The 12,235-nt window shown below is 41.3% G+C and overlaps 1 long non-coding RNA gene across 2 annotated transcripts; it reads right to left on the bottom strand.

Annotated features, from left to right (window-relative positions):
* Positions 1-875: 875 nt before the first annotated feature.
* LOC136253038 (uncharacterized) lies at positions 876-8,097 on the bottom strand. 2 transcript variants are annotated; one of them, XR_010699909.1, is made up of 3 exons: positions 7,715-8,097; positions 6,621-6,856; positions 876-1,703 (listed from the first exon to the last, which is right to left on the bottom strand). It is a non-coding gene; the product is annotated as an uncharacterized lncRNA (long non-coding RNA). The 2 variants fall into 2 exon arrangements; XR_010699908.1 differs by having other exon boundaries at positions 6,621-8,097.
* Between the last annotated feature and the right edge of the window lie 4,138 nt (positions 8,098-12,235).

The following is a 12,235-nucleotide window of genomic DNA, read 5'->3' on the forward strand; positions in this document are numbered from 1 at the left end:
GTGTTTGGATAATGGAAAAGTTCAAATAACTGAAGCCCTACAGAACTACTCTAATAGAACACAGTTTGGATAATGAACCATTGCACATCACATGGGCTGTGGTGATTATTTATCCTGAGGGGGTTCATTACCTAGGAAAGCAATATGTTGTGTTAAAAGGTCTGTAAAGGATCTAGCCTGGTATGTGACACAATTTTGTATATCTGGCATATACAAAGTCCTCACAATTTAGTGTCACTGTGCAGTACATTTATGTAATGTCAGGCCCCAACCAAATTCCTCACTAATGATGTCAGCAATTGGTGGACTAGAACAAACACCCAATAATACCATATACGGTATTATATTCTAGCTCAACTGTAATTTGACCCACCCATCATCATGTGTATTTTAAAAGTACTAAAGAGAGTTAATGATTGCGAATAACGAACAGCAGCAATCACTAAAATATTTAGGGTGCGTTGAAGTGATTTTAAAATAAGTTACAGTTTGTGAAGAAGTTTTATCAACATTTAGAGTTTTCTTCAAGTGAAACAGCTCTATCACTACCGGTACCTCTGCTAATAGGTACAGCTCTATCACTACCTCTGCTAATAGGTAGAAACACAATGAAGACACTTCCACACTCCTTTACTATTATGTCTCCAGAGTCTCCAGCTATTACTACTAGTGGATGGATAGATTGAAGGGTAATACTAAGCCAGCTAGAATAACACCCTCATACACACATGGGCTGGTGCTGCTCCTTGTATACATAAAAATGAGATGCTTGTTATAGTTAGGGTACTGATGTGCTGATTGTTAATGTAACACTGTCAGGATCCCAGCCAATTGGGTGAATATTGAACCCCTTTACTGCCATATATTTCTCAAGGTTGAACTGTATTAGTGTCATGTCATTGTTACCACCTAGTACCCACAATCATTAGCACATCATAAATTTATTCATCTTATACTACAAGATCATGTGATGCTACTTGTTGTAGAGTGTATAATGTGGAGAATTGTTAGTTGGGATGAAAGCACTGGCTCTTTGATGTGGTTCTCATCTCACATCCCATCAGACTCTAGTCCAGCTGGTCAGCCACTCCCCCCTGTTTGGATGTCACAGGGTATACCAGGGGCGGATCCAGAGTCTTGAAAGAGGGGGGCACCTTGCTGAAAAAAAGTTGAAGACCAAAAAAAAAAAAAAAAAAAAAAAGGTCACAACAATAATAGCTAGTTATCCTTTACCAAATATATTATATCACCTATGTTATGTAAAATAAAATTCTATCCTAAGTAAGCTACACTTCCCCATGAACACTGTGACTGCTTTATTAGAGTGATTGGTGATTGACTGCTCTATTAGAGTATCTCGATCTTATATACATTTTTTTTAAGGGAGGGGGGGGGGGGGGGGGCACGTGCCCCCTGTGCCCCCCCTTGGATCCGCCCCTGTTTACTGTCACCACTGCAACAAATCGTCCTGATTAATTGAACTGCTGTAACCATGACGCCATAATGAACACCAATGTACCCACAAAGGGGCTGATCACAGAGAGCTGCACTGATTGGCCAGTCAGGGAACTAGTGAAGTATAGTAGTTGAGTGGTGGGTATAGCATCATGATTCACATGAGATGACTGAGATATGGAGTAGACTGCTTTAGTGGAATACAGTAGAGGGGGAGCAACAATTAGAGTATGATCATGTGATGACACCTGTAAACAATATAAATTGATAACAGATTGACCTGAACAACCAATCTACTCTAGGCCATATTATTTGTTAATTAATACCACACTGTGCTGTCAATTGGGGACACAAAAGAGGACAATGTTATGTGTTGTGGTACGTGTGCCAAACCGTACTAGTCGGGATCAAGCCCACAGTCTTAGCTGTTATTGCCTGGAAAGTCTGTCAGTCAGGCAGCTGCACTTAAATGGTGGCAACTTATTATTATTAGAAACATTTTGATGAAGATACAGCATTGTAAGGCTGGTTAATACTTCTTTGTGAGAAGTATCGTGATATCAAGTGGCAAATACTTACTCCAAAGATTTGGTGTCATAGGTATCAATTTTGCAACATAGCCAGATGTTTGATGATATCGGGTCACATTTTCAATTGGTTGGAGTCAAATTGATCCTATTAATACCCACACACTATTAAAAATGAAGTATAGTTTTCAATAAAACGCCGGACAAGACTATACATAGACGGCTCCAGGATTTTTGGTGACTGGTTTCTAATCAAGAGCATAGCTAGATTTTGGTGAAGGCCAAAAAAACATTTTAAAGGGTAACTTCCTGCTGAAACAGTCCAACTGCCCTCCACTATGCCTAATTATAAATTAATTTTATAGATACATAACTGGCTACACTGCTGCTCTGAATACTGTGACAGCTTTATTAAAGTGATTGACTGCTCTATTAGAGTATCTCGATCTAAACGTGACTGGTTTCTGGAAACCCCTGCTGTAGCCGCTCCTGCTATACCAGTCAAACAGGTTCATCCAGTTACCATATTCAGTTTATCATTTGGTAGTGAGTCGAGGTGTGGGTTTCACGTTGGCACCATGAGCGTACGTAATGTCTGAGGCAACGAGGAGTGGGGATACGCCAGTTGCCTATAAATGCTTCAAAGTTGTCTAGTAGACCACCAGGACTGGATGAGTATTTCTTGAAATACTTAACTGAGGGGTTTGACAGGTTTGATGTTCCTTCAAGTGCTTCCCAGTGTGACCTAAAGAATTTGTGGGCCGCAGAAATATGAGACAACAAGATGAAGCCAATCAGAAACGAGGAGGCAGCTACAGTGTGAGATCATCAAGAATGTCGATACACTCTCAAATCTAAAAGTAAAGGCAACGTATTGTAAAGTGGCACAAGTCTTATAAAGATATCAAAGTGCTTTTCCTAACTTCAGCAATAACACCAGACGTTTCAATCATATTACACCAAAACGATTCAAAAAGCTATATATATTTTTATCGAAGTTTTCTCAGACGGTGTCGTGGCAAATGAGGTCATGAAACTGTACTATGACCTGATGTTGCAGCTGATCCATGTCAGGCTATACAATAAGGGAGTTTACTCCATACAAGGCTTTGCTGTGCCATCAAGTGAAGTGACTGGTCCAATTGTGCTAGCTAAAATTACTTGGAACAGCAGAAACTTCGTATTTTCTGCAGAGAGATTTTGTCTCCAAAGACATTGTGAAGAGAAAGCTTTCTGAAGTTATTACCAGGTAATATACAGTACAAGTGTTCAAGGGGGGATGCAGTTGTAGTGAACCGACCCACACAGTTTGCAAATATGCTGACTACAAATGATGTCGAGGACTATTTAGAATCAAATTGGCAAGTAAGAAATGCCATTTTTGAAGTATTTCCGGCAAACTATTCGTTTGTCTTCTGTGCAGTGGAGAACGACTCAAAAAGTATTTACAAAATTCCTCTCATTCACAACAATATGGCTGAGAACTTTTAAAACATAAAATTGGAAATTTTCCATGTATATATATATATTTTTATTGTAACAAATACAGTGCACATAACATAATTATGATGGCTGAGTACAAAAAAATAGTTAAATGTCAGTGAAATGTCTTTGAAATTGGTGTCGAAGGGTGGACCATCCCTCAGTTGTACCTCTCTCCCTTAAAGTTAACGGAATGGTAGTCCAGAGAGAGGGAATTATACCCAGGAAACCATTAATAAATAAGTCCAATGAATTATATTTCGTCATCTGCTGCAACATCAAACTGTCATCCACAACATGACGAAAGGAGTAAGCATGGGTGACAGATGTTAGAGTGGGACAGAAATCCTGGAGAGGTCCTCGACACTGTAGGTCCAACAACTTACACAGCAAACCAATGGAGCTAGCATAGCGACGAGAAGCTAGAGAGGAAAAGGTAACACCACACAACCTCTCAGCCATTATATATGATTAATATGAGACAGATATTGTTTCCACAAGATCATGATCTTTAAAAAAGTATTTTCAGTTTCCACTCTTGGATCCTCCGTTAGAGATAGGTGAGATCCGAATGTGCTATGAGGATTTTGCACAGTCAGTAGATAGTGCAATCGAGGAGCTACATAGAAAATCCCACTTGGATGTTAGAAGGGCGAACATCCGTTTCCAACGCAATGAAGCTACAGGTATTGATAATGTGAGTAATGTAATTCCGAGGCCTACAAAGTCTTGTGTACAGTAAAAGGTTTCACTTGGTACTATGTTACAACTGGAGGTAACATGTCATAATGTTAACAAGAATATTGCAAGAAGTAGCTACCATGATCAGGAGCTAAATGGCAATAATGAGGAAAACAATTTTTTTAAAGCAATAAAGGACTCTCACGAATTTGGAATGCCAACAGACTTGTCTAACTTAAGATTTGTTCTTCCTGCACACCAGCAGATGTATTGTCTCATAAGAAGGTGGGAAATCATATGATCTTTGACTATATATTTAGGCTATGAATGATGATGTAACCTCACATGATCTTGTGATTGAATATCAACACATTGTTATAAGTGAAGTGTCCAGGGGAAAATTAACATCCAATTATTATGCTTCATGTAAAGTACATGTGTAATTTCATATACATCAGAAAGTTAGATTCCTTCTCCAATGCATCTTGATGTAATACTGCTTGCAGGCATGCATGGCTTTAGCTTCATCATAGTGTATAGTAGGGACAACAAAGGAGTAGGCGTGGCTCACAAAATAATATCACCAGCCTCAATTTTCCCTGACGACGATGAGGCAGTATTGGTTAGGTGAAACTAAGCCCAAACAAGCTTTCAGATCAACCCGAAATGCTTTCAACAAGTTGCTATGGAATTTTAAAAATAATTTATTTAACGGAATTTTCTACTGACTGAGTAAGTAACTGACTGATGCCTTCAGACAAGCGTAACTCGATAACGGCAAAGGCCATGGGCTTGATTTTCCACTGTTTGACGTCACTTCGGCCCGACAGGTGCCTTTTGGCATACTGCAGTACGTACAATGCATTCTTCATGGACTTACCAGTGTCCTCCTTTGTGTCCCATTCATCTTTGTTGACAACAAAAAGTGTCGATTAGGCGATAGCACGTGATGGCTTCCCTTCATAACGGAAATCGTTTGTATTTGTCATAGTGGCTATTCTGATAGCAGAGGCGCTTTTCAAATAGTTCTTGATTCATACTGCTGTGTAACCGGTTGAACATACCCGACAATGAAGCGTAATGGATACGTCACTTTTCAGATGATAATTGGGGTGTGCGGTGCCATTTCAGATGCGGTATGCGTAGGTTCACCAGTCATAATTATTCTTTTACAAAAAAAAGTTAACAAACAAGTACACAGAAAAATTTGGAATTTTCAACTAGAGTAGGGAACATAGCACATCGATAAAAAGTACTGAAACAAGCTGGAGTAGTGCATGATATTAAATCACAGTAAAACAATAAGAAGTGTTATATCCCTACTGTGCTCAAGATACCATAATGGAAATGCACAGTAGGGATATAACACTTCTTATTGTTTTACTGTAATTTAATATCGTGCACTACTCCAACTTGTTTCAGTACTTTTTATTGATGTGCTATGGTCCCTACTCTGGTTGAAAATTCCTGTATACTGGAGGTATGGGACCTTTGGCCACCGTTGTTTACAAACGAATTGCCACACTACTCGCTGAGAAGCATGGACAATCATATAGCAAAACATTGTACTGGTTACGATGTAGGCTGGGATTTTCATTGCTCCGTTCAGCTGTTCAATGTTTAAGAGGTTCAAGGTCCTCTTACCACCGTTGTGGATCGGGCGAGACAGCTGTCATTGACCTTGCTTATGCAGAAGGCAGGCTGGACTCAGCTTCACCTGACTAACTTTATATTTGTTTCACGTGCTTGTAAATATGCGTCCTTTATTTTATGCACAGAACTTTGACTCATACTATTAAAACTGTATACTTGTTTCAGATAGGCGTCGTGAAGGTTCTGTGAGGCTGGTTTCTATTTTTTTGTGAAATAGTACTTCTAGACTGTTGTTACACTCATGAGTTGTGAACTTTACAGGCCATTGGGTTTTCCCCCCAGACAACAATGAAATCATAAAAATACAGTACTAGTTTCCCTTAGCAGGTCACACATGTATTACATGTTCAGTCAATTAACAATTTCTAGGTAAAACACATGTAACCAATGAAACTAAACTTTCATTTTATGTAAAGATAGACAACACAGATACACTGCAGAGGAAGATGAACACATTACAAATAAACAGACTGACATACATACGCTGCATGCAGAAACAATGACACTACACACAGACAGACTGATACATAAACTGACACACTACACACAGACAGACTGACATACTACAGACAGACAGACTGACACACTACACACAGACTGATACATAAACTGACACACTACACACAGACAGACTGACACACTACACAGACAGACTGACACACTACACAGACAGACTGACACACTACACAGACAGACTGACACACTACACAGACAGACTGACACACTACACAGACAGACTGATACATAAACTGACACACTACACACAGACAGACTGACAGACACACTACACACACAGAGACTGACACACAAGTCACTGCTCACTTTCAGGAGTACAGGAATAGCCCAGCTGTAGCAGACAATATTCTGCTGCTATTCTCTCGGCATCCTTAATAGTAGGACTAAGTTTTGTTGGCTGGAACGTTACTCTGAGGGCATTAATCCTTATATGATTGATGAACAGCTGAAGATCAGTAGCCATACTGCTATATACTTGTAGTAGAGTGGAGGGTGTACACAGGAGCACCCCAACCCTGCTTCATACAAATGTCACCTAGTACCTGTGTTAGGAACAGTGTTATTAAACATGGTGTAGGATCACATAACCAATACTCTATATAGTGACCACCTCTATATAATGTTCACTTTAGGACAATTAAAGTTGTTCTTTTAGTGGTGTAGTATTAATTAGGGTGACTTCCCCTAGTCACTCTAATACAGCAATCAATAACACTATTAATGGTTAGTCAGTATAAACCAGGTCACGACCAATATGAAAATTAGCTTAGAACTATTATGTGTAACATAATCCAAGACGTTGTAGTTTGAAAGGTTAAAATGTCAAGGCTGTTATTAATAGTATCAGATTATAATAGTTGATGAATACAGGAATGATCAAGTGATGAATTACATTACAACTACTAATACATTATGATAGCAATCATACATTGTGAGGCTAACAATGATGGAAAGGATTACAGGAGGTACCAGTGTATACCCCACACATCATAGAGGATGAATTCTTCGGGGACACATTGTACACTACAACAATGGCGGATCCAGAATGGGGCATTTGGGGCAAATCCCTCCCCCCTTCACTTTGTGGAAGAGCCATAGCTATTCTTTTGATAAAAATACAATACACCTTGTCAGAATTTAAATAACTCAAGAAAACTGCATATATTACCTCCACTTATTGCAAACTCACCTATTACCAATGCTAAAATAGCTGTCAAACTGTCAGCACCTTCGTACATACTAAGCACCTCTAAAAATAATTATTGCATTGGTGTTAAGACTTTCATAGCCTTTTAAACAGATTTTAAGACTTTACAACATCTGCAAAGGCCATAATGACAAAAATCGGCCTACTAAGGAGTGATCATTGCAACTTAATTATTACAAGAGTATTTGCTCACCTCATCCACGTACAACTGAACTTAGCCTGTTTGTGCCCCTCCCCTTGCCAACTCCTGGATCCGCCCCTGTACAATACTAGTATTTTAAAAATCGTTAATTTAAAAATGAAGTATAATGATAAGACACGACAGAAACGTGAACTTCTCTGCTAATGTCCTTTTCCACAGATTTAGTGAGAGATACCTCCACAACTGACCCATCCAACATTGACCCTAACAACCAACACCTATTTTCACCCTCTTAATAAATACCAACAGTTAATTAATTATTAGCTGTAGCGTAAGTCGTCAATTATCGGCACCATTTCATCACGCAATTGTAAATCCTTAATTCAATGTCGTATGAACTTCCGGTTTGAACCATTTAACAGAGCAGTCCTTCGTCTCTTAGCGCACCAAATTTTAATCATCTCACGTGAGTGAACGTCTTGTTATGAGGAAAATCGCAATGTTTATCGTATGCCAATTATCGGCATGGGGTACCTATTATCGGTAACTGTACTTTCCTGATTGACCAATTATCGGCACAATATGTGCGATTTTGTGTGTAACTTTATGATGGCTTGTTGTGTAACTTCATGATGGCTCATTGTGTAACTCCATGATGGCTCGTTGTGTAACTCCATGATGGCTCGTTGTGCAACTTCATGATGGCTCCTCGTTGGTTCTTTGTGAAATTTTTATAGGAGGTGCAGTCCTTGGGTAACTCCGTTTCACAGAAGTTTTACGAAGATGATGTAGGGATGACACGAGGTGATCATAACATATCACGTGACAATCATACAAGTTACATCTAATACATTCGTGCAGTGCTATGATTATACCTAGTGTTACAAGTGCGTGTGTGTGTGCGTGTAATCTATATATATATCTAGTTCAGTTCCTACATCTCCCCCCCCCCCCATCCTTGGTGGGCACGGGTGCGTATGTTGCTGCTATGGCCAAGTGGGGTCCTCAATTAGACGTGCGGGTGCTCTACGAGATCTCTGTGAACGGCGCTGCTGTTGTGCAGATTGAGACGGTTCGTGGGAGGGGGTATGTGAATCTTGAGGTAAGTTTGAAGGGATGATCTGCTGAGGTGTGTAGGCAGCACAAGAGGCAGGTGTCCGATGTCTCAGGAAGCGTCTGTTGCGTAGAGTAAAGTATCAATTATCGGACAATATGATGTTCGGACAGCTGCCACCCACTTCCTGGAAATCCTGCAGCTTAGGTTATTGTACCAAAAGGTAGGCTACAATAAGCAATAATTATCCTCCAACAATCAGCTTTGTGTGATTAAAAGCTTAAGAGTTACAGCCAATAGTATGCTTAGTCCGATAAAATCTATGCTCGGATAAAACTATCAGTTGTCGGACTTAGATTTTTACTACCAGTAAACAATGTCCAATTTATTTCAAATTTGTATGCAATATACCTGTACTCATTAGCTATTAATGGCCAAAAAATGGTTTCGTTATCTTTAGCATAGAGGGAGTACGAGCCCCCCAATTTTTAGCGGTATTGTCGGACGCCCTCCGCTTTAATTTAGCCATGCCCACCAACAGAGTTTGTATGCTTTTGCAACAAATGCACCAGTGCTAAACCACAGAAGAAGGTAAATAAATATCTCTCAAGAGTAGAGGTGTGTTTTAAAGTTGATATTCAGGATATTTCCATTGGAACGCAGTATTTTTGACTCCTAAATGAAGGAGATGCGCGCAAGGTGGAAAAATGAAGTTATGCAAAACCACCTTCTGACCACCTACATATGCTAGTCTTGGTGTCCTATCACAAATACTGTCACGAAAATTGAAAGGCTTTTCTTTCTCTACCTTATATGGGTGAAACAAAAAGGACGAAAATGTTGCTTTGTGCATCCATAGAAGGTAGAAAATGGAATATCTTTTCATTTCTAGGTGGTATTCGCGATTGAGGCACCAAGACTAACAAATGTGGTTGGTCAGAAAGTTGTGCCTCGTAATTTCATTTTTCCACCTAGCGTGCATCTCCTTCATTTAGGAACCAAAAATACTGCGTTCCAATAGAAATATCCTGAATATCAACTTTAAAACACACCTCTACTTTTGAAAGATATTTATTTACCTTCTTCTGTGGTTTAGCACTGGTGCATTTGTTGCAAAAAGCATGAACTCTGTTGGTGGGCATGGCTAAATTAAAGTGGAGGGCGTCCGACAATACCGCTAAAAATTGGGGGGCTCGTACTCCCTCTATGCTAAAGATAACGAAACCACTTTTTGGCCATTAATAGCTAATGAGTACAGGTATATTGCATACAAATTTGAAATAAATTGGACATTGTTTACTGGTAGTAAAAATCTAAGTCCGACAACTGATAGTTTTATCCGAGCATAGATTTTATCGGACTAAGCATACTATTGGCTGTAACTCTTAAACTTTTAATCATGCAAAGCTGATTATTGGAGGATAATTATTGCTTATTGTAGCCTACCTTTTGGTACAATAACCAAAGCTGCAGGATTCCCAGGAAGTGAATGGCAGCTGTCCGAACATCATATTGTCCGATAATTGATACTTTACTCTACGAGAACCCGTCCACTCTGTGTTCTGACATGATATCTTCGGTGAGGGCCAATTGCAACGACTGTTGCATATGTGTCCCAAAGCTTGGTCTGTGTGTTTTGCAACGCCACCGCCGACCCAATCTCAATGTCTGTAAGTGGATGCGTGTGGGTGTTATAGTATGTCTCTGACTGACGCAATGTGTGGGCTGCTTGCTGGTCTGCTTCCTGCGAGGAGCGTTGCCACTCTGGAGCAAAGGAGCGACGATGGGCTGGCAGACTGTCCTGAACAGGGTGGCCATAGAGTTTCTGAGCTGGCGATAGGCCGTCTCTACGTGAGGGAGTGTTGCGATACTGGAGGAGGGCTCTGCACAGCCTATTGTCATTAAGCTGGCGGTGATCCCAGGATGCTGCAAGAACCCTCTTCATCGATTTGACGGTTGCCTCGGCTTTACCGTTGCTCTGGGGGTATCTGGGTGATGACATCTTATGTGTGAAGCCCCACTGGGCAGCAAAGGTGTTAAACTCTTTGGCTGTAAACTGTGGCCCCCCATCTGACCACAGGATGTCAGGAATTGCTGTGCGGCAGAACGTAGAACGTAGTGCGGAAACTAGGTGTCTAGTAGTAGTGTTGGAGCCCATTGGAATGACGTCTGGCCAATCAGAGTAACAATCAACAATGATTAAAAATTGTTTACCACCGTAGGCGGCGAAGTCAGCAGTAACCTCTTGGAATGGGCGTAGTGGTTTAGGCTTGGACACTATCGGTTCCTTCGGATTGGATGGTAAGTGATCTTGGCAGAACTGGCAAGCTGTGATGATGTTCTCGATGTCATTATTGATTCCTGGCCAATACACCGTCAAACGTGCCCGTTGCTTGGTGCGGACTATACCCTGGTGTGCTTCATGAAGATCTGCTAGTACTTGACGGCGCATGGCTCTGGGGACCAGTAACTGGCAACCATGTACAATTAAGCCATCCTCTATGCTCAGATGTCCCTTAACAGCCCAGAACTGCTTGCAGGTTTCAGGGAGTTGACGGCGGTGTGCTGGGAATCCATTGAGGATGGTGCTATAGAGGTCCTGGTATTCCACGTCTTGTTCTGCCTTGTCCCTTAAGTCCTGGAGGCGTGTTGGTAAGGTGAAGCCCAGGCAGCTCACAGCCCGTATTTCTGAAATGGTGATTTCCGGGCAGAGCTGGGAGTCTGTTTCTGCCATGGTGTCCTCCTCGCACGGGTCCATGGTGGGGTGCCGAGAGAGGGCGTCTGGTGCATGATGGCCACTGCCTTTTGTCCACTCTGCTGTGAAATTATATCCCATGATTCGTGTCTTCAGACGTTGTAGTCTCGGGTTCTCTATCTCATCCAAGCGATGAGTGTTTAAGATCGATATTAGAGGGTTGTGGTCAGTGATAATGTTGAAGTGCGGTAACCCAGCTAGAAAGATGCGGCATTTCATAATAGCCCATGCAACTGCGAGCATCTCTAATTCAATGACAGCATAACGTGCCTCTGCTTCTGACAAGAAACGTGAACCTGCTTGAACTAGGACCCATCTCTCTGCTGTCTTCTGCTGTAGTATGAAGCCTAGCCCCTGCCTGCTGGCATCAGTACACAAGCGAGTTGGTTTGTGGGTATCGAAGAAGGACAACACTGGGGCTGTGGTGAGGGATTTCTTGATCTGACTAAGGGCTTCGTCTTGGGTGGCAGACCACATAAACTCATTTTTGGTACTCAACAATGGTCTCAGTGGGCCTAGGAGAGTAGCAAGGGTGTTAGTACTGGTTGACAACTGGTTTACAAGCCCAAGAAAGGATCTCAACTCAGAGCGGTTTGTAGGGGAAGGGTAGGCTGTGATTGCCAAGGTAATGGATGGGTCAACCTGATACCCTTCTGCTGACAGTTGGAAGCCAGCAAAAGTGACCTGGCGCTTGAAGAATTGGCACTTGTCTGTGTTCAGGGTGATATTGCAGTCTGCGCAGCGTTGCAGAAATTGTCTCACG

This window comes from Dysidea avara, chromosome 4 (assembly GCF_963678975.1).
Source record: "Dysidea avara chromosome 4, odDysAvar1.4, whole genome shotgun sequence".
In the NCBI taxonomy this organism is placed as follows: Eukaryota; Metazoa; Porifera; class Demospongiae; order Dictyoceratida; family Dysideidae; genus Dysidea; species Dysidea avara.